The sequence below is a fragment of the Pristiophorus japonicus genome, chromosome 2 (genome assembly GCF_044704955.1).
Source record: "Pristiophorus japonicus isolate sPriJap1 chromosome 2, sPriJap1.hap1, whole genome shotgun sequence".
NCBI classification, from domain to species: domain Eukaryota; kingdom Metazoa; phylum Chordata; class Chondrichthyes; family Pristiophoridae; genus Pristiophorus; species Pristiophorus japonicus.
In genome coordinates, this window is record NC_091978.1 from 318,288,639 (window position 1) to 318,308,666 (window position 20,028).

Below are 20,028 nucleotides of genomic sequence, written 5' to 3' on the forward strand. Positions count from 1 at the left end.
ACTAACTTCTCCAGCCTCGACGTCCTGAAATCGAAAAGGAAGGAAGAACATCACCTCCGCGGCAGCAACCAACCACAGCCAAGGTGGTACCACTAAAACCACTGCGATTGACCAACCACAAAACAAAACTTCACAAGGAAGAAACCGAAGAATCGAAAGTTTCCACTCTACAATCTAGGCCTGACTACCAACAGGTGAAAACATTACCTAAAAGGACTTTGAAACCCATTTCTAATGAAAGAAAATGAGTACTTACTCCGCAAATCCAAAATGCGCTCTACCGTATCAGCGGACTCAACCCAACTGAAGATTGCACAATAAGAAGTCCTCTCTGATGTTCGGGGTACGGCAAGCAGAACCTACAGAATCCAACAAACCCCGAAACTGTGAACTACCGTTAACTGACCAGAAAGGATTGGTAAGCATAGTCCCTGTCTTCCCTGGAATCTAACCTAGCCAGTATTAGGTATTTGGGAGGTGGGAGGTGTAATTTTTACTGCAACCCCTTTGAATGTGTGCTGTACTGTTCTTTATTAGTGTAATTATAAGTGTGACATTGTATTTTCTTATCCTTAATAAAATCAAAGTTCTTTTGCACCAAACCAGCGGTCTTTTGCACTTTATCACATCCCCCAAATAAATCCAGAGTCTAGAACCCAAGGGAGTGGGAGCGATTTGAACCGCTCAAGTAGGTCAGAGGTGAACCTGACCCCCAGGACCACCCCTTACATACTGTAATCATTTTTTACCCCTGTGCATCTCACTATAACATCTGTTACGTGTGACTACCCCAACACTACGCCTAACTTTCATCCCTGTGCTGCATCATGGGTCCGGGAAGGCTGCTGTAGTTGTTGTCTGGGACCTACAGCTGTCCTTCTAAGATGCCCTGGAACACCTCTGGGCCTGGATGGGGTGGGTGCCGACTGGCCAGCACCCTCCTGGGAGGGTGCATCCTCACATACATGGTGGTTCCTGACACCTGCCCTGCAATCTCCCTCCATGTACTGGCGGTCTGCCAGGTCTCCCCAAGTCAGGAAACAGTATTCTTCTTCTGACCTCCACACCGACCATCAGTGTCTCCAGCTCCATATCAGTGAACCTGTTGGCTTTACTTGCACCTCTTACACCAGCCATCCTTCCAAACCCCTTCCAACCTCCTTCCAAACTCCTTCCCCGCTCAGGGCCTTGGAGCAGGGAGCAGCTGGCTCATTAGAAACCCTTACCTGCATGCTTGAATTTCTCAGTGGTGATAACGCTCAAATTAAGACAGCAACGCCGCTGAAAAATCCACTTTCAAATGGTTCATTAGCGCTGGAACCCATTTGTTCACTTTTGGAGCTGAATATGGGGTGGCCCAGCCACGAAAAGTTTTTGGCACTAATGGCCCCAAAAAGGTGGGGGGAGCACCAGCTTTCCAACGGTACTGAATTTCGGGCCCTAAGTATCCCCCCAGCGTTTACATCATGCTGGGGACTGTTCCCTTGGGTCCACAGAGCTCCCATCCAATTTATGCTCATGCCTGCTGGCCATGATATCGTTCACAATGGCTTAGGGAGGGAAGCAGATTTAAAATATTTTAAAAGGCCTGGTTAAAATCGGCTGGGCCTCACTTCCTTCAGGACTTCCAGTGCGTCACTCGCTGCAGAGGCCCTATGCACTGATCCTTCCCCAAGTTAAAATCTGCCCCTTTCTTTTTTGATCAGGTAAACATGTCTGCTGGTTTATTTTGCCAAATTGCAACCTAATTTTATAGGCTAGCTTTTCCTCTGAAGCCCTGAAGAAGAATTTAGGTCAAGTTTCTATATGCCTTTGCCGCCCTACAGTAACTGTTTGGGGCCTATTTGGAGGAAGAGAAGACCACTATTAAACGATTTCTCTTCCTCGTGGATCTTTGGGGCTTTACCACTGCTACTCTAGGGACTACCATCAAGTTTTTGCCATGAATCCAGGCTCTGTCTCCCCGCTACAAATGCATGCAGATTGGAGAAAGGTCTGCCAGCAATGGGCTCAATGGGCAGGAGAGTAAAATTAATTAATGATCAGGGTGGCAATAGGCCTCGATGCTTGATTTTGTTGTTTTCCACAGCTATCCATGAAGGAAAACCTGGCCGTATTTCTTTCTTTAAGCAGAGGAGATTGTGCAAATTACAAAGACCCGCTGGTGTTTATGCTCCACACGAGCCTCCTCCCACCTTACTTCATCTCACCCTATAAACATTTATTTATTTTACTTTGTCCCTCATGTACTTATCTAGCTTCGTCTTAAATGGATCTATGCTATTCGCCACGACTACTCCATGTGGTAGCGAGTTCCATATTCTCACCGCTCCTCAAGTAAAGAAGTTTCTCGTGAATTCCTTATTGGATTTATTAATGACATAAAGCTGGAATACACAAACTCCCAACTTTATTTATTTAGTGCAGTGTAGAGAGTGGAGTGCAAAATTGGCCTCGTGTGCGCTTGCCGTTAGAACGGGGTGGAAAATGTTTTTCGCCTGGGCACGGTGAGAACAGCGCTCCCCCGCGGAAACGGGTGGGGGTTTTACCTGGTAGCTCTCCGCTAGGCTGTGCGCGCTAATAATGATGTCATCGCTGTGCGCAATGCCCCATTACCGCCCCGGTAGTCAAATTCAGCTGCGCACTCTCATTTACCACCTGGCGGTGACAACGACAGCTTCAGCTTTGCAGCTTGCTAACACATAGGCAGAGTGTTGTGGACAGATTGCAGCAATTTTGACTTCAAGGATTGTTCAGCCTTCTAACTATTCCCCTGTATCATTCAGGGCAGATTTGAAATCACAATATTTATCTCGCTTCATGGGGGTTGTGTTGGCACGCGACCTCCTGCTCTGACATCACCATCAGAGGATTCTGAGGTGAAGACAAAGGCAGAGACAAATGTAGAGGGAAAGGCAGGGGGAGAGGCACAGGAAGAAAGGCAGCAAAATGTGGCCAGCGGGAGAAGTTCTGCAGATGCTCGACTGTGTTCCGACCTGTGACCAAGATGTCGTCCTGGAAGACCACGGTGTGCAGGACCGACTTCAGTAAGCTTTCCATGTTTCTCTGGAATATCGCCGCCGCCAATCGGATTCCAAACGGGCATCTATTATAAACAAAAAGACCTTTGTGCGTGTTGATGCAGGTGAGGGCCTTCGATGATTCCTCCAGTTCCTGCATCATGTAGGCTGAAGTCAGATCCAGCTTCGTGAACGTCTTTCCTCCTGCCAGCGTTGCAAAGAGGTCGTCGGCCTTTGGTAGTGTATTGGTCCTGCAGGGAGAAACAATTGATAGTTACTTTATAATTGCCACAGATTCTGACGGTGCCGTCTCTCTTGAGGACTGGGACAATAGGACTGGCCCACTCACTGAACTCGATCGAGGAAATGATGCTCTCTCTTTGCAGCCGGTCTAGCTCGATCTCTACCCTTTCTCTCATCATGTATGGTACTGTTCTCGCCTTGTGATGGATGGGTCGCGTCCCTGGAATTAGGTGGATCTGCACCTTTGCGTCGTGGAATTTCCCAATGGCTGGTTCGAACAGCGAAGGAAATTTGTTTAAGACCTGGGCACACGAAGTGTCGTCAGCGGGCGATAGCACTTGGACATCGACCCAGTTCCAGCGTATCTTTCCCAGCCAGCTCCTGCCGAGCAGCATGGGACCATCGCCCGGTACCACCCAGAGTGGTAGCTTGTGCACTGCTCCATCGTAGGAGACTTTTACGGTAGCACTGCCGATTACAGGAATCAGTTATTTCGTGTAAGTTCTTAGTTTTGTGCGAATTCGAGTTAAGACTGGCCTTGAGGCCTTGTTGCACCACAACCATTCAAAAGTCTTTTTGCCCATGGTGGACTGGCTCACGCCCGTGTCCAACTCCATTGACACTGGGAGTCCATTTAGTTCAACATTCAGCATTATTGGGGGACAATTCGTGGTGAATGTGTGCACCCCATGTACCTCTGCCTCCTCGATCTGAGGCTCTGGTTCGTCGTGATCCTCCATGGATCTGTCCTCCTCTGCAACATGGTGATTTGCAGGTTTAACAGGCTTTGCAGCTCGCCTGCACACTCGTTGGAGGTGTCGCATTGTTCCACAGCCCTTGCAAACGTATCCTTTGAATCAGCATGAATGGAAACGATGATCACCCCGACAGCGCCAACAAGGTGTTAATGGCTTTCCATTCATCACCCTTGATGGTGGACTCTAAGACATCTGCGGACGTGTAGCAGCAGGTATGTGTGACCTGCCCGGTACGTTACGATTCGAAAACAACATCACTTTGTTCACAGTACTTGTAGCAGCACTTGTGTGCTGAGAGATTTGCTTCGTATTGTCACTGGTAACAATGAACATCTGGGCTATCGCTATGGCCTTACTCAAGATTGGGGTCTCTACAGTCAAAAGTTTGCGAGGTATGATTTCGTGGCCAATGCCAAGTATGAAAAAGTCTCTGAGCATGTGCTCCAAATGTCCTTCAAATTCGCAATGTCCTGCAAGGTGTCTTATCTCGGCGACATAACTTGCCACTTCTTGGCCTTCAGACATTTTGTAGGTGTAGAACCGGTACCTCACCATAGGAATGCTTTCCTTCGGGTTCAAATGCTCTCGGACCAGTGTGCACAAATCATCGTACGATTTCTCCGTGGGTTTCGTTGGAGTGAGCAGATTCTTTATGAGGCCATACGTTGGTGCCCCTCAGAGAGTGAGGAGGATTGCCCTTCGTTTGGCAGTGCTCTCTTCCCCATCTAGCTCATTGGCCATGTTGATCAAGTCGCACCACAAAAGTTTCCCAAACATCTCCCTCCGAGAATTTCTACAGGATGCCCACTGTTCTCTGTATCTTTGGGTTTGCTGTCTGTATCTCGTCGCCAGTTGTTGTGTATGGAGAAAGAGTCAGACTGAACATTGTGAGCTCAAAGTAAAGTGTGACCTTAGTCTTTTATTGCAGGTCTCCAGAATGCCTCTCCAACTTGTGAAGCCTTCTTAAATACCTGCGCTCCCAAGGGATTATGGCATCACTTGGGACTCCGGGGATGAGCCCTCTGGTGGCTGTACAGAGCAAATACAAGTATACATATATAACAACATCAAGCTCGGGGCTGGCTGCTCGGAGATAAGGGCTATCCTGTCTCCACCGGGCTCATGACTCCCCTCCGCAACCCCAACACTCCTGTCCAGCTCTCATATAATGAGATCCAAGCCGTCACCAGGAACATCATTGAGCAAACCATCAGAATACTGAAGCAATGGTTCCGCTGTCTTAACCACTCGGGAGGAGTCCTCCAGTACTCCCTATTCATCGTTGTCTGCTGCATGCTGCACAACCTCGTCATCATGAGCGCACAGCCATTGTCACCAGGCATAGCTGCACCACCTGAAGAGGAGGAGTAGCAGGAGGAGGAACAAGAGGAGGAGGAGCAAGAGGAGGAGGAAGAGGAGCAGGAGCAGCAACTACAGTGAAGAAGGAGGCAGCCAGTGTATCGCAATTCTGCAAGAATGGCTCATGACCGTCTCATCAGACTTCAGTTCCAGTGAATTCCATCCTACTTTCTGGTTGCTCTGGCCTTCCCCATCACCACATCCATTTCCCCTTCCATATGAAAGCCTCAAAAACTGAAATGAGAAAAAAATTAAACATTTCAATCCAAATTTATATCACATCAACAAATGCTTTCATAATGTATTTACTAATCACCCTTTTGTATTTCCTTCTATGCCCTCTTTGCTTGAACGAATCTAGTGCTCCTTCGCAGTGTGTCCCCTGTGGCTGGAGAATGGCTGTTGGAAGGCTGCTGTGTGTCAGGGCCAGAGACGATAGATGGCCTTGTAGGAAGCCCTCCAACAGCTCTGGACCTTCCAGGCCCAGCTGTAGGCTGCACCATCTCAGGCTGGGTGGCGGCAATCTGGATGTCTGCCAGCGAGAAGTACAATGGCGGAGTGACAGTGGTGGGATCAGGAATGTTGTCATCCTGAGAGAGGACAGCAGGTTCCTGCTCCACTGACTCAGTGCCACTCCCCTGGGGCAGCAGCCCTGCGTCCCTACCAATCTACTGGAGCACAGTTTGGTAGACTGCTGCGATACCGTGAGATCCCCAGTGGATTGTGGTGGACCCAGCAGCGATGGCAGCAGTCACAGCACTTGTGGCATCCAGCTGAGACTGCATGAGAACAGTCTGACCTGTGTGGCATTAAGCTGAGACTGCGTGAGAGCACTCTGAGACTCTATGCCAGCACTCACTGACTGCATGACAGCACCAGGACTCTGCGTGGCATCAACCTGAGACTGCATGAGAGCAGTCTGAGCTTCCATGTCGCCAACCATTGTCTGCATTAAAGCAGTAAGACATTGAGTTGCTTCCACCTGCGCTGCACTGGAAGCTGCCACGTTGCCCATTGTTATGTTTCGAATAACTTCACAAGACTGTGCATCTTAAGCTCAAACTGTTTTGACCTTGGTCTCTTTATTGTAACTCCAGAGTGAGGAGGCAGCTTGGTAGTCTGCCTTTTATACCTGCTTGCCCAGGGTGTGTAGGTGACCCTTTGGTCTCCCACAGGTTGCCCCCTGGTAGCAAGTCTTACACTTTGGTAGTGTTTACATACACAACATCATTCCCCCCCAAAGTCTTATGTACAAGTTATTTACAAGTTGAGGCGATCCGGGGCTCTGCGATCCCGGGTTGATTACCTGAATTGAAGTCCTGGCATGGGTGAGTCGGTTGGATCATTGCTGCACTGCGGTGTGGCTGGTCTGATTGGAATGTTGGGCATGGTGGGTTCATCCTCGTGGTTGACCGCGAGGTCGATTGCTGGTTGCGTGTGTGTGGGTGGATCAATGATGATGATGTCCTCTTCAAACTGTTCTAGGTTGTCAGTGAACCGCAGTTTGGTCTGATCCAAGTGCTTTCTACATGTTTGTCCATTCAAAAGTTTGACAAGAAACACTCTATTCCCCTCCTTGGCTAACACAGTACCAGCAACCCATTTGGGACCATGACCATAATTAAGAACAAACACAGGGTCATTGACCTCAATGTCACGTGATACAGCCGCGTGATCATGGTACATGTTATGCCAGTGACGCTGGGTTTCTACATGATCACTGAGATCCGGATGGACTAAAAAGAACCTGGTTTTGAGTGCTCTTTTCATTAGCAATTCTGCAGGGGGAACCCCTGTAAGCGAGTGGGGTCGCGTGCGGTAGCTGAGCAGAATCCGAGATAACCAGGTCTGCAGGGAACCGTCCGTCATGCGTTTTAAGCTCTGCTTGATCGTTTGGACTGCCCGTTCCACTTGACCATTGGATGCGGGCTTAAACGGGGCAGACCTGACATGTTTGATGCCATTGCGGGTCATGAACTTGTTGAATTCCGAGCTGGTGAAGCATAGTCCATTGCCACTAACAAGGACGTCAGGCAAACCATGGGTGGCGAACATGGCCTGGAGGCTTTCAATGGTGGCAGTGGATGTATATGATGACATTATTATACATTCAATCCGCGTCATGAGATCTGGATCTGCATGGTCTCTCTAGGAGTCCATCATCGTCTGCAGACTGATGGGCTCCATGGTGTGCGCAGAGCTTTGTGCAATGCTGGAGGGGGACTCCTCCATACTCCGTACCACTGCCGAGAGACTCTCGGGCACCCTTGCTATTGCACCTATGCTGTCAGATTTTGTGTTAATGTCTCCCCATCGAGGTCCTCATCTGAGTCCTGTGGTGCATAACTCGCACGCGAACTCACCCTCCAGGGAGGTGGCTCTCCGAGGTTCCCTTTCCCCTTGGCCTGGCTGCACCCGCTAGGCCCTGGTGCATCACCCAGTGCAGACCCCTCTACTTCTTATAAATGCATAGTACCAGTATCTGAGCTGGTGCCTGCGGGTGAGAGAAGCAATGACGCAGTGCTTAGCTCCTCCTCCTCCTGCTATTCCTCCTCGTCCTCTCCCTCCAGAATGTCTTGGGGGGGCTCAGGTGTAGGATCGATAGCTTCTGTCTGGTTATCTGAGAACATAAATGGCACAAGACTCACATTAAGCTGAGGGCTATGGGGCAGGAATGGAGTAAGGAATGCAGACAGTATCAGGAACTGGAAAGTGATAAAGCCTTCTGGTGTGGGGGCGAAATGGTATGAGAGGAGAGGGTATCTGAAAGTGATAAAGCATTCTGGTGGTGGGGGGGGAGGCAGGGGAAAGTGATATGAGAGAAGGGGATTAAGATACCATTGTTGCCCCCTGTGGGGTCGATATCTCTGCCGGCCACTGCACCCACCACCTGCGGCCCAATGAGACCCAGCACTCGCACCTCAAGGTTAGAGAGGGGCCACAGTTCAGGTTCCCCTCCTCCAGTCCTCTGCTGCTCCCATCTGTTATGTGCCATCTTGGCTTGCAATTGAAAGGAACTTGTGTAAGAATCCAGCTATGTATGTGAATATGTGCCTTCTGTGGTTGAATAGCTGTGAATGTAGGCAAGATATGAGGTGAGGATGTGAGTGTGGAAGTGGTGGTTTGCACAGTGTGCACAGTCAGAGGTTGAGAGGTTGGTATGGAGGAAGTGTGGAACTGATGGTTTTCACAGTGTGTGCAGACCGAGGTTGAGAAACTGGTATGGAGGAGGTGTGAAAGCTTGTACTCACCTTCACCACCCAACATAGGTTACTGAATTTTGTGCAGCTCTGGGTAAGGCTTCTTTGCACCTCAGTGCTGGCTGACACCTCCCGGGCCACCTCTTGCCACATGGCCCAGAAAACCTGCGGAGATGGCCTCCTTCCCAATGCAGGGAACAGGGACGCCCCTCTGGTCTCGAGTACCCCCATCACTACCTCCAGAGCCACATCGTTGAATCTTGTGGCCCTCTCCCTTCAAAGGAGATTACCATCAGCCATCTCACTAGCTTCCTCAGCTCCAGAGATCAGTGACTGAAGTCCAGCAATGCTGAAAATGAGCAGCAGCAGGTTCAAATCACCTTCCTTTTAAGAGGCAAATGGAGCTGGAGTCAAGGATGAAAGGCTGATTAACGAATGGAACTCAGCTGAAATTGGGTAAGTGACTATGACTAGCGCCCCTGCAGTGCCCAGCTGAGACCATTAGCGCCCCAGACAGAAGAGGAGGACTAGGCAGCTAGTGCAGGAGTCCAGTGAGTCTATCTTGCTCTCCAACCAGTACCCTGTTCTGAGTACCTGGGAGGGCGATGGTGGCTCTGGGGAGTGCAGCCAAAGCCAAGTCCATGGCACCACGGGTGGCTCAGCTGCACAGGGGAGGAGGAAGAAGAATGGAAGAGATATAGTGGTAGGGGATTCAATAGTCGGGGAGCAGACAGGCATTTCTGCGGCCACAGACGTGACTCCAGGATGGTATGTTGCCTCCCTGATGCCAGGGTCAAGGATGTCACTGAGCAGCTGCAGGGCATTCTGGGGGGAGAGGGTGAACAGCCAGAGGTCGTGGTCCACATCGGTACCAATGACACAGGTAGGAAGAGGGATGAGGTCCTGCAAGCAGAATTTAGGGAGCAAGGAGAGAGATTAAAAAGCAGGACCTCAAAGGTAGTAAGCTCTGGATTACTCCCAGTGTAACGTCTTTACTCAATGGCACAAAATCCACACAAGGCACATTCTGTGGACAAGGTCACTCTATGACCTCAACCTTTATTCACAGGAGCAAGAAGTGATGGCCCTGCGTGGGACTTCCCTTTATATACTTGGATGACCAGGTAAGGAGTGTCTCCCACAAGTTCACCCCCTGTGGTCAAGGTGTGCATTGCTTAAGTATATACAGTATTGCAGTGGTGTTACATAGAGGTTACATACATGACATCACCCCCCCCCCCAAAGTCTTATTGGGATCATATCTTAAGTCTTTCAGGTGGTCTACCCTCCCTCGTGGAGCGCCGCAGTTAGGGCTCTGGTTGTTGAGCCTTGGCGTGAGTGTCTGTCACCTGTGGTGATTCCGGCTTGTCCGGGCTGACCGCCGGGACTGTGCATGCTGCTGAATGTTCTTGTTGCTCATTCACTGGCAGTGGTGTGAGCACCATCTCATGATCTTCCTCGAGTTCCTCAGTGTCTATGCTGAACCTTTTTTTTAACTTGGTCCAGATGCTTATCTGCCCATTGTTAATTTTAACCACGATGACCCTGTTCTCCTCTTTGTCTATTACAGTACCCTCAAGCCATTTGGGCCCCACGGCGTGATTGAGGACAAATACGGGGTCGTTTATTTCTGTACATCTCCCCCTTGAGTTTCGGTCATAGTACTCGTTTTGGGACTGGCGCTTGCACTCAACTGTGTCGGTCAGGACTGGGTGAAAAAGGGACAACCGAGTTTTGAGTGTTCGTTTCATAAGTAGTTCAGCGGGCGGGACCGCCGTGAGCAAGTGCGGTCGGGACCTATAGGCCAGCAGGAGGCGCGATAGGCGGCATTGAAGGGAGGGTCTTTGAATCCTGAGCATGCCTTGTTTAATGATATGGACCACACGTTCCGCCTGGCCATTGAAGGCCGGCTTGAACGGAGCTGTCCTGACATGGTTGATGCCATTGCCCGCCATGAACAACCGGAATTCGTAGCTCGTGAAACATGGGCCATTATCACTGACAAGGATGTCCAGCAAGCCGTGGGTTGCAAAGACCACACGTAGACAGTGTGGATGTCGTGCACGAATTCAAAATGATGCACTCGATCCATTTCGAGTAGGCATCTACCACAATGAGAAACATTTTTCCCATGAATATGTGACCATGGCCTGGTGGGTCAGGGCATTACCCTGGGGGCATTACCCAGCTGGGCACATGTCGTGCACCTGCGAACACAGTGTTCCAGGTCTGAATCAATTCCCGGCCACCAAACATATGACTGGGCAATGGCCTTCATCAGAACGATGCCAGGGTGCTCACTGTGGAGTTCCCTGATGCATGCCTCCCTGCCCCTCTGGGGCATGACTACCTGGCTGCTCCATAGTAGGCAGTCAGCCTGGATAGAGAGCTCATCCATCCGCCTGTGAAACGGTCTGACCTCCTCAGGGCATGCTCCGTGTGCGGGCGCCCAATCCCCAGTCAGGACACATTTCTTAATCAGAGATAGGAGGGGATCTCTGTTTGTCCAGATTTTGATCTGGCGGGCTGTGATGGGGGAGCCTGCACTGTCAAAGGCATCAACGGCCATGACCATCTCAGCGCTTTGCTCCGCTGCCCCCTCAGTGGTGGCCAGTGGAAGCCTGCTGAGCGCGTTAGCACAATTTTCGGTGCCAGGCCGGTGCTGGATGGAGTAGTCATAAGCAGCCAGCGTGAGAGCCCATCGCTGTATGCGGGCTGGTGCTTTGGCATTGACAGCCTTGCTGTCTGACAACAGGGATGTTAACGGCTTGTGGTCCATTTCTAATTCGAACCTCCTGCCAAAAAGGTACTGATGCATTTTTCTTACACCATAGACACACGCGAGTGCCTCCTTCTCAACCATCCCATATCCCCGTTCTGCTTGAGAGAGCGACCTGGAAACATAAGGCACAGGTTATAGTTGACCCTCAGCATTACTCTGCTGCAACATGCACCCGACCCCATAGGACGATGCATCACATGTGAGAACCAATTTCTTACAGGAGTTGTACAGGGTCAATAACTTATTTGAACAAAGTAGTTTCCGCGCCCGATCAAAAGCCTGTTCTTGACAGTCCCCCCAAAACCAATCACAACCCTTACGCAGGAGCATGTGCAGTGGCTCCAACAACGTGCTTGAGTTCGGCAGAAAGTTCCCGAAATAGTTCAAGAGTCCCAGAAATGAACGCAACTCCGATGTGTTGCCGGGCCTGGGCGCTCATCGAATCGCCTCTGTTTTGGATTCGGTGGGCCGAATCCCATCTGCAGCAACCCTCCTGCCCAGGAACTCAACCTCGGGAGCCAAAAACACACATTTAGACTTCTTGAGTCGCAGGCCTACCCGGTCCAGTCGGCGTAGCACCTCCTCCAGGTTGTGGAGATGTGCCTCGGTGTCACGACCTGTGATGAGGATGTCGTCCTGAAATACGATTGTTCCAGGAATGGATTTAAGCAGGCTTTCCATGTTGCTTTGAAAAATCGCGGCCGCTGATCAAATGTCAAACGGGCACCTGTTGTAAACGAACAGTCCCTTGTGTGTAGTGATGGTGGTCAGTAGTTTAGATTCGTCGGCCAGTTCTTGGGTCATGTAGGCTGAAGTGAGATCCAACTTGGTAAACAGCTTGCCGCCTGCCAGCGTGGCGAAAAGATCCTCCACTCTCGAGAGCGGGTATTGGTCTTGTCGGGACACCCGATTGATGGTTGCCTTGTAGTCGCCACAGATCCTGACAGAACCATCCGCTTTTAGGACGGGAACGATGGGGCTTGCCCAGTCACTGAATTCAACGGGCAAGATGATGCCCTCTCTCAGCAAACGGTCCAATTTGCTCTCAATTTTCTCCCGCATCACATATGGCACTGGTCTGGAGTCCGGGGTGATGCGTATCACTACTTTGGTACCTTTGAACGTCCCGACGCCAGGTTGGAATAGTGACTCAAATTGTTGTAGGACTTGTGAGCATGAGCTTCGCTCCACAGATGACATTGCGTGCACATCCCCCCATTTCCAGTTCATCTCAGCTAACCAGCTCCTTTCCAACAGTGCGGGACCATCGCCCGGGATAATCCAGAGCGGCAGCCGGTTCACTGATCTATTGTGTGTGACCGCCAACATTGCACTGCCTAGTACTGGAATGATTTCTTTGGTATACGTCCGTAGTTGTGTCTCAATGCGTTCTAGTTTGGATCTGCTGGCTTTGTGTGGCCATAGCTTTTCGAATTGTTGAATGCTCATGAGTGACTGGCTGGCCCCCGTGTCCAGCTCCATGCGTACAGGGATGCCGTTTAATAAAACCTTCATCATCATTGGTGGTGTTTTGGTATATGAACTGTGAATGTTTGCCATGTGAACCCGCTGAACTTCAGCGTCCATTGATTTGCCCCAAGAGTCATCCTGCATCACAGACCCTTCTTCTGGTCCATCCGCCTCGTAAATTAGCCTGGTTACAGGCTTCCTGCACATTCGAGCTAAATGGCCACTGAGGTTGCAAATTCTACAGACAAATTGTTGAAACCTGCAAGTTCTGGCAGAGTGTTTGCCCCCACACCTCCAGCATGAGCTGAGATTCCCATTGTTGCTGGGGATTGCTAGTGCTGTTGAGGAGGGTTTAAACTAGCTTGGCAGGGGGGTGGGAACCTGAAACTAGATTCAGTCAGGAGGGGAGTAAAGCTAGAATTAGAAAGCAAAAATAAAGAAAGTGAGTTTGAAGGAGAGAGGAAACAATCAGGAGAACAGGGTAAAAAAACAAACTTAAAGGCACTTTGTCTAAATGCACGTAGCATTTATAATAAAATAGATGAGTTGACAGCACAAATTGAGACAAATGGATATGATCTGATAGCCATTACAGAGACTGGTTGCAAGGTGACCAGGACTGGGAATTAAATATTCAGGAGCACTTGACAATCCGGAAGGACAGACAGAAAGGAAAAGGAGGTGGGTAGCTCTATTAATAAAGGATGGAATCACTACAATCGTAAGAAACAATATTGGCTCAAATGATAAGGGTGTTGAAACAGTTTGGGTGGAGATAAGGAACAATAAGGGGAAAAAGTCACTGGTGGGCGTAGTCTATAGGCCCCCTAACAGTAGCAACTCTGTTGGTCGGAGCACAAACCAGGAAATAGTGGGGGCTTGTAAAAAGGGAACAGCAATAATCATGGGTGATTTTAACCTCCATATTGATTGGACAAATCAAATTGGTCAGGGTAGCCTTGAGGAGGAGTTCATGGAGTGCGTAAGGGACGGGTTCCTTGAGCAGTGTGTAACGGAACCAACCAGGGGGCAAGCTATCTTAGATCTGGTCCTGTGTAATGAGACAGGATTAATAAACAATCTTCTAGCAAAGGATTCCTCAGAATGAGTGATCATAGTTGTAGTGTATGGAGAAAGAACCAGACTGAACACTGTGAGCTCAAAGTAAAGTGTGACAGTCTTTTATTGCAGGTCTCCAGAGTGCCTCTCCAAATTGTGAAGCCTTCTTAAATAACTGCGCTCCCAAGGGATTATGGGATCCCTTGGGACTCTGGGGAATGAGCCCTCTGGTGGCTGTACAGAATAAATACACGTCCACATATATAACAACATTCCAAACCCCCCCCCCCCGCAAAGTCAATAGTGTAACTATTTACAATGTGAGTCAATCTGGGGCCCTTCTTGCCCTGGTTGATCGTCTTGGTGTGAAAGCTGGTGATGTCGAATCATTTGTTGGGCCCCCGCTGGGCTGCTGTGCAGCTGGCCTTGCTGGGCTGCCTGGAGTGTTGGACCCTGCTGGGCTACTGTGGATGATAGATTCTGCTTTGTGTTCAACGGTGGTGCTGGTTGCCACTGGTGTGTGTGTTGGGGGATCAAAAAAGGTAGGGTCCAAGGTGGGTTGCTCAGGGTAGTCCGTGAATCAGAGTTTGATTTGGTCCAAGTGTTTCCGGTGAATGAGTCCATTTGAAAGTTTGACCCGAAACATCCTGCTCCCCTCTTTGGCCACGACAGTGCCGGGAAGCCACTTGGGACTTTGTCCATAATTTAATACAAATACAGGATCATTGACTTCAATCTCGCGTGACACATTTGCGCTATCATGGTATGCACTTTGTTGAAGCCGGCTGCTCTCTATCTGTTCATGTAGATCAGGGGGATCTAATGAGAGCCTTGTCTTAAGTGCTTTTTTCATGAGCAGTTCAGCAGGTGGGATCCCAGTGAGTGAGTGGGATCTCGTGCGGTAGCTAAGCAGGACTCGGGATAGGCGAGTCTGCAGTGAGCCTTCAGTTACCCTCTTCAAGCCTTGCTTGATGGTTCGCACTGCTCTCTCTGCCTGACCATTGGACGCTGGTTTAAACGGGCAGATGTGACATGTTTGATCCCGTTACGGGTAACGATTTCTTTGAACTCAGCACTGGTAAAACATGGCCCGTTGTCACTCACCAGGACATCGGGTAGGCCGCGTGTGGCAAACATGGCCCGCAGGCTTTCAGTAGTGACAGTGGACGTGCTCGACGACATTATCTCACATTCAATCCACTTGGAGTACGTGTCTACAACCTCAAGGAACATTTTACCCAAGAACAGGCCTGCATAGTCGACGTGTACCCTAGATCACGGTTTGGAGGGCCAAGACCATAGACTTAACGGCGCCTCCCTGGGTACATTGCTTAACTGCGAGCAGGTATTATATCTGTGAACGCAGGACTCTAAGTGCGTATCGATACCGGTCCACCACATGTGGGACCTGGCTATTGCTTTCATCATTACAATGCCTGATGGTTACTGTGGAGGTCATTGATGAAGGTGTCTCTGCCCTTCTTGGGGACCACTACTTGATTGCCCCACAGAAGGCAGTCTGCCTGTATAGACAGTTCGTCTTTGCACCACTGGAACGGCTTTATCACTTCCTGCATTTCCACTGGGACATTAGAGCAGCTCCCGTGAAGCACACAGCTTTTGACTAGAGATAATAAGGGGTCCTGGCTTGTCCAGGTTTTGATCTGCCGGGCAGTGACGAGTGATTGCTCAATCTCAAATGCTTCCATAACCATGGCTAGATCTGCGGGCTGCACCATTTCCAACCCCGTAGTGGGCAATGGCAGCTTACTGAGAGCATCGGCACAGTTTTCTGTGCCTGGCCTGTGGCGGATGGCGTAGTTGTATGCAGACAACGTGAGCGCCCATCTCTGGATGCGGGCCGATGCGTTGGCATTTATCCCTTTACTCTCGGAAAACCTTGATATAAGTGGCTTATGGTCAGTTTCCAATTTGAATTTAAGCACAAACAGGTATTGATGCATTTTCTTTACCCCATAGATACACGCTAACGCTTCTTTTTCAATCATGCTGTAGGCACTCTCAGCCTTAGACAGACTCCTGGATGCATTAGCAACTGGTTGCAGTTTCCCGAAATCATTAGCTTGTTGCAATACACACCCGACACCATATGATGACACAGCTAGTGGAAACTGGTTCCCTAAATAGGCCAGTGAGTCGGCCAGGAACAGTATAGAAAGAGAGGGCTTGGTGCAGACTTGCTCGAAGTGCAGCGGCAGGCCAGAATGCAAAGGTAAGAGTTTGATAAGTGGAAAATTTCGGACAAGTGGGAGCGGGAGGTGTTGCTTTGTCTTCTTTTCCCCACCATTGCTGACTCCCCGACCTGTGAGGAAAATAAAACTAAGTGTGACGTCACAGCAAGAGGTTCGGGGATGTCGGAGCGGCCTATAAAGGCCAGCTGGTACAGCTGCAGCAGGGAGAGAAGGCAAAAAAGTAGGTACAAAGGTGATGTCACAGCCAAGGGGGTAAGTGATTGGCTGGTGATTGGTGAGTAGTTTTTTCTTTTCTTTTCTTTATCAGTAAGTAACCTTTAGCGTTATTATTGCCAAATTAAGTTAATCTAGGCGTTAAATCATGGCAGGAGAGCTTGGACACGTGTTATGCTCCTCCTCTACTATGTGGGAAGTCAGGGACGCTTCCGGTGTCCCTGACGACTACATATGCCGGAAGTGTATCCGGCTGTACCTCTGACAGACCGCATTGCGGCGCTGGAGCTGAGGGTGGATTCACTCTGGAGCATCCACGATGCTGAGAGTGATGTGAATAGCACATTTAGTGAGTTGGTCTTACTGTAGGTAAAGGTTACACAGCCAGATAGGGGATGGGTGACCAATAGGAAGAGCAGTGGAAGGAAGGTAGTGCAGGGGCCCCCTGCGGTCATCCCCCTGCAAAACAGATACACTGCTTTGGGTACTGTTGAGGGGGATGACTCATCAGGGAAGGGCAGCAGCAACCACGTCCATGGCACCGTGGGTGGCTCTGCTGCACAGGAGGGCAGGAAAAAGAGTGGGAGAGCGATAGTGATAGGGTATTCTATTGCAAGGGGAATAGATAGACGCTTCTGCGGCCGCAAATGAGACTCCAGGATGGTATGTTGCCTCCCTTGTGCAAGGGTCAAGGATGTCTCGGAGCGGGTGCAGGATATTTGAAGGGGGAGTGTAAACAGCCAGTTGTCGTGGTGCATATACATACCAACGATATAGGTAAAAAACGGGATGAGGTCCTACAAGACAAATTTAGGGAGCTATGAGCTAAATTAAAAAGTAGGACCTCAAAAGTAGTAATCTCAGGATTGCTACCAGTGCCACGTGATAGTCAGAGTAGGAATCGCAGGATAGCTCAGATGAATACATGGCTTGAGGAGTGGTGCACAAGGGAGGGATTCAAATTCCTGGGACATTGGAACCGGTTCTACAGGAGGTGGGACCAGTACAAACCGGACGGTCTGCACCTGGGCACGACCGGAACCAATGTCCCACGGGGAGTGTTTGCTAGTGCTATTGGGGAGGGGTTAAACTAATATGGCAGGGGGATGGGATCCTATGAAGGGAGACAGAAGGAAGTAGAATGGGGGCAGAAGCAAAAGATAGAAAGAAGAAAAGTAAAAGTGCAGCCGAGAAACCCAAGGCAAAAAGCAAAAACGTCTAAATTACAGCAAAATCCTAAAGGGGCAAAGGGTGTTAAAAAGACAAGCCTGAAGGTTTTGTGCCTCAATGCGAGGAGTATTCGAAATAAGGTGGACGAATTAACTGCGCAGATAGCCGTTAACGGATATGATGTAATTGACATCACGGAGACATGGCTCCAAGGTGAGTAAGGCTGGGAACTCAACATCCAGGGGTATTCAACATTTAGGAAGGATAGACAGAAAGGAAAAGGAGGTGGGGCGGCGTTGCTGGTTAAAGAGGAAATTATTGCAATAGTAAGGAAGGACATTGGCTTGGATGATGTGGAATCTGTATGGGTGAGCGACGGAATACCAAAGGGCAGAAAACGCTAGTGGGAGTTGTGCACAGGCCACCAAACAGTAGTAGTGAGATTGGGGACAGCATCAAACAAGAAATTAGGGATGCATGCAATAAAGGTACAGCAGTTGGCATGGGCGACGTTAATCTACATATTGATTGGGCTAACCAAACTGGTTGCAATGCGGTGGAGGAGGATTTCCTGGAGTGTATTAGGGATGGTTTTCTAGACCAATATGTCGAGGAACTAACGAGAGGGCTGGCCATCCTAGACTGGGTGATGTGTAATGAGAAAGGACTAATTAACAATCTTGTTGTGCGAGGCACCTTGGGGAAGAGTGACCATAATATGGTAGAATTCTTTATTAAGATGGAGAGTGACACAGTTAATTCAGAGACTAGAGTCCTGAACTTGGGGAAAGGTAACTTCGATGGTATGCGACGTGAATTGGCTAGAATAGACTGGCGAATGATACTTAAGGGTTGATGGTGGATAGGCAATGGCAAACATTTAAAGAGCACATGGATGAACTTCAACAATTTTACATCCCTGTCTGGAGTAAACATAAAACGTGGAAGGTGGCTCAACCGTGGCTAACAAGGGAAATTAAGGATAGTGTTAAATCCAAGGAAGACGCATATAAATTGGCCAGAAAAAGCAGTAAACCTGAGGACTGGGAGAATTTTGTAATACAGCAGAGGAGGACAAAGGGCTTATTTAGGAGGGGAAAAATAGAGTATGAGAGGAAACTTGCTGGGAACATAAAAACTGACTGCAAAAGCTTCTATAGATATGTGAAGAGAAAAAGATTAGTGAAAACAAATGTAGGTCCCTTGCAGTCAGATTCAGGTGAATTTATAATGGGGAAAAAAAAATGGCGGACCAGTTAAACAAATACTTCAGTTCTGTTTTCATGAAGGAAGACACAAATAACCTTCCGGAAATACAAGGGCACTGAGGGTCTAGTGAGAAGGAGGAACTGAAGGATATCCTTATAAAGCGGGAAATTGTGTTCGGGAAATTGATGGGATTGAAGGCCGATAAATCCCCGGGGCCTGATAGTCTGCATTCCAGAGTATTTAAGGAAGTGGCCATAGAAATAGTGGATGCATTGGTGATCATTTTGTCTGTCGATTCTGGATCAGTTCCTATGGACTTGAGGGTAGCTAATGTAACATCACTGTTTAAAAAAGGAGGGAGAGAGTAAACGGGTAATTATAGACCAGTTAGCCTAACATCAGTAGTGGGGAAAATGTTGGAATCAATTATTAAAGATGAAATAGCAGCGCTTTTGGAAAGCAGTGACAGGACCGGTCCAAGTCAGCATGGATTTATGAAAGGGAAATCATGCTTGACAAATCTTCTGAAATTTTTTGAGGATGTAACTAGTAGAGTGGACAAGGGAGAACCAGTGGATGTGGTGTATTTGGACTTTCAAAAGGCTTTAGACTAGGTTCCACACAAGAGATTGGTGTGCAAAATCAAAGCACATGGTATTAGGGGTAATATACTGATGTGGATAGAGAACTGGTTGGCAGACAGGAATCAGAGAATCGGGATAAACGGGTCCTTTTCAGAATGGCAGGCAGTGACTAGTGGAGTACCGTAGGGCTCAGTGCCGGGACCCCAGATCTTTATAATATACATTAATGATTTAGATGAAGGAATTGAGTGGAATATCTCCAAGTTTGCAGACGACACTAAGCTGTGAGCTGTGAGGAGGACGCTAAAAGGCTGCAGAGTGACTTGGACAGGTTAGGTGAGTGGGCAAATGCAGTATAATGTGGATAAATGTGAGGTTATCCACTTTGGAGGCAAAAACACGAAGGCAGAATATTATCTGAATGGCAGCAGATTAGGAAAGGGGGGATGCAACGAGACCTGGGTGTCATGGTTCATCAGTCTTTGAAAGTTGGCATGCAGGTACAGCAGGCGGTGAAGAAGACAAATGGTATGTTGGCCTTCATAGCTAGGGGATTTGAGTGTCGGAGCAGGGAGGTCTTATTACAGGGCCTTGGTGAAGCCTCACCTGGAATATTGTGTTCAGTTTTGGTCTCCTAATCTGAGGAAGGACGTTCTTGCTATTGAGGGAGTGCAGCGAAGGTTCACCAGATTGATTTCCGGGATGGCAGGACTGACATTTGAGGAGAGACTGGATCAACTGGGCCTTT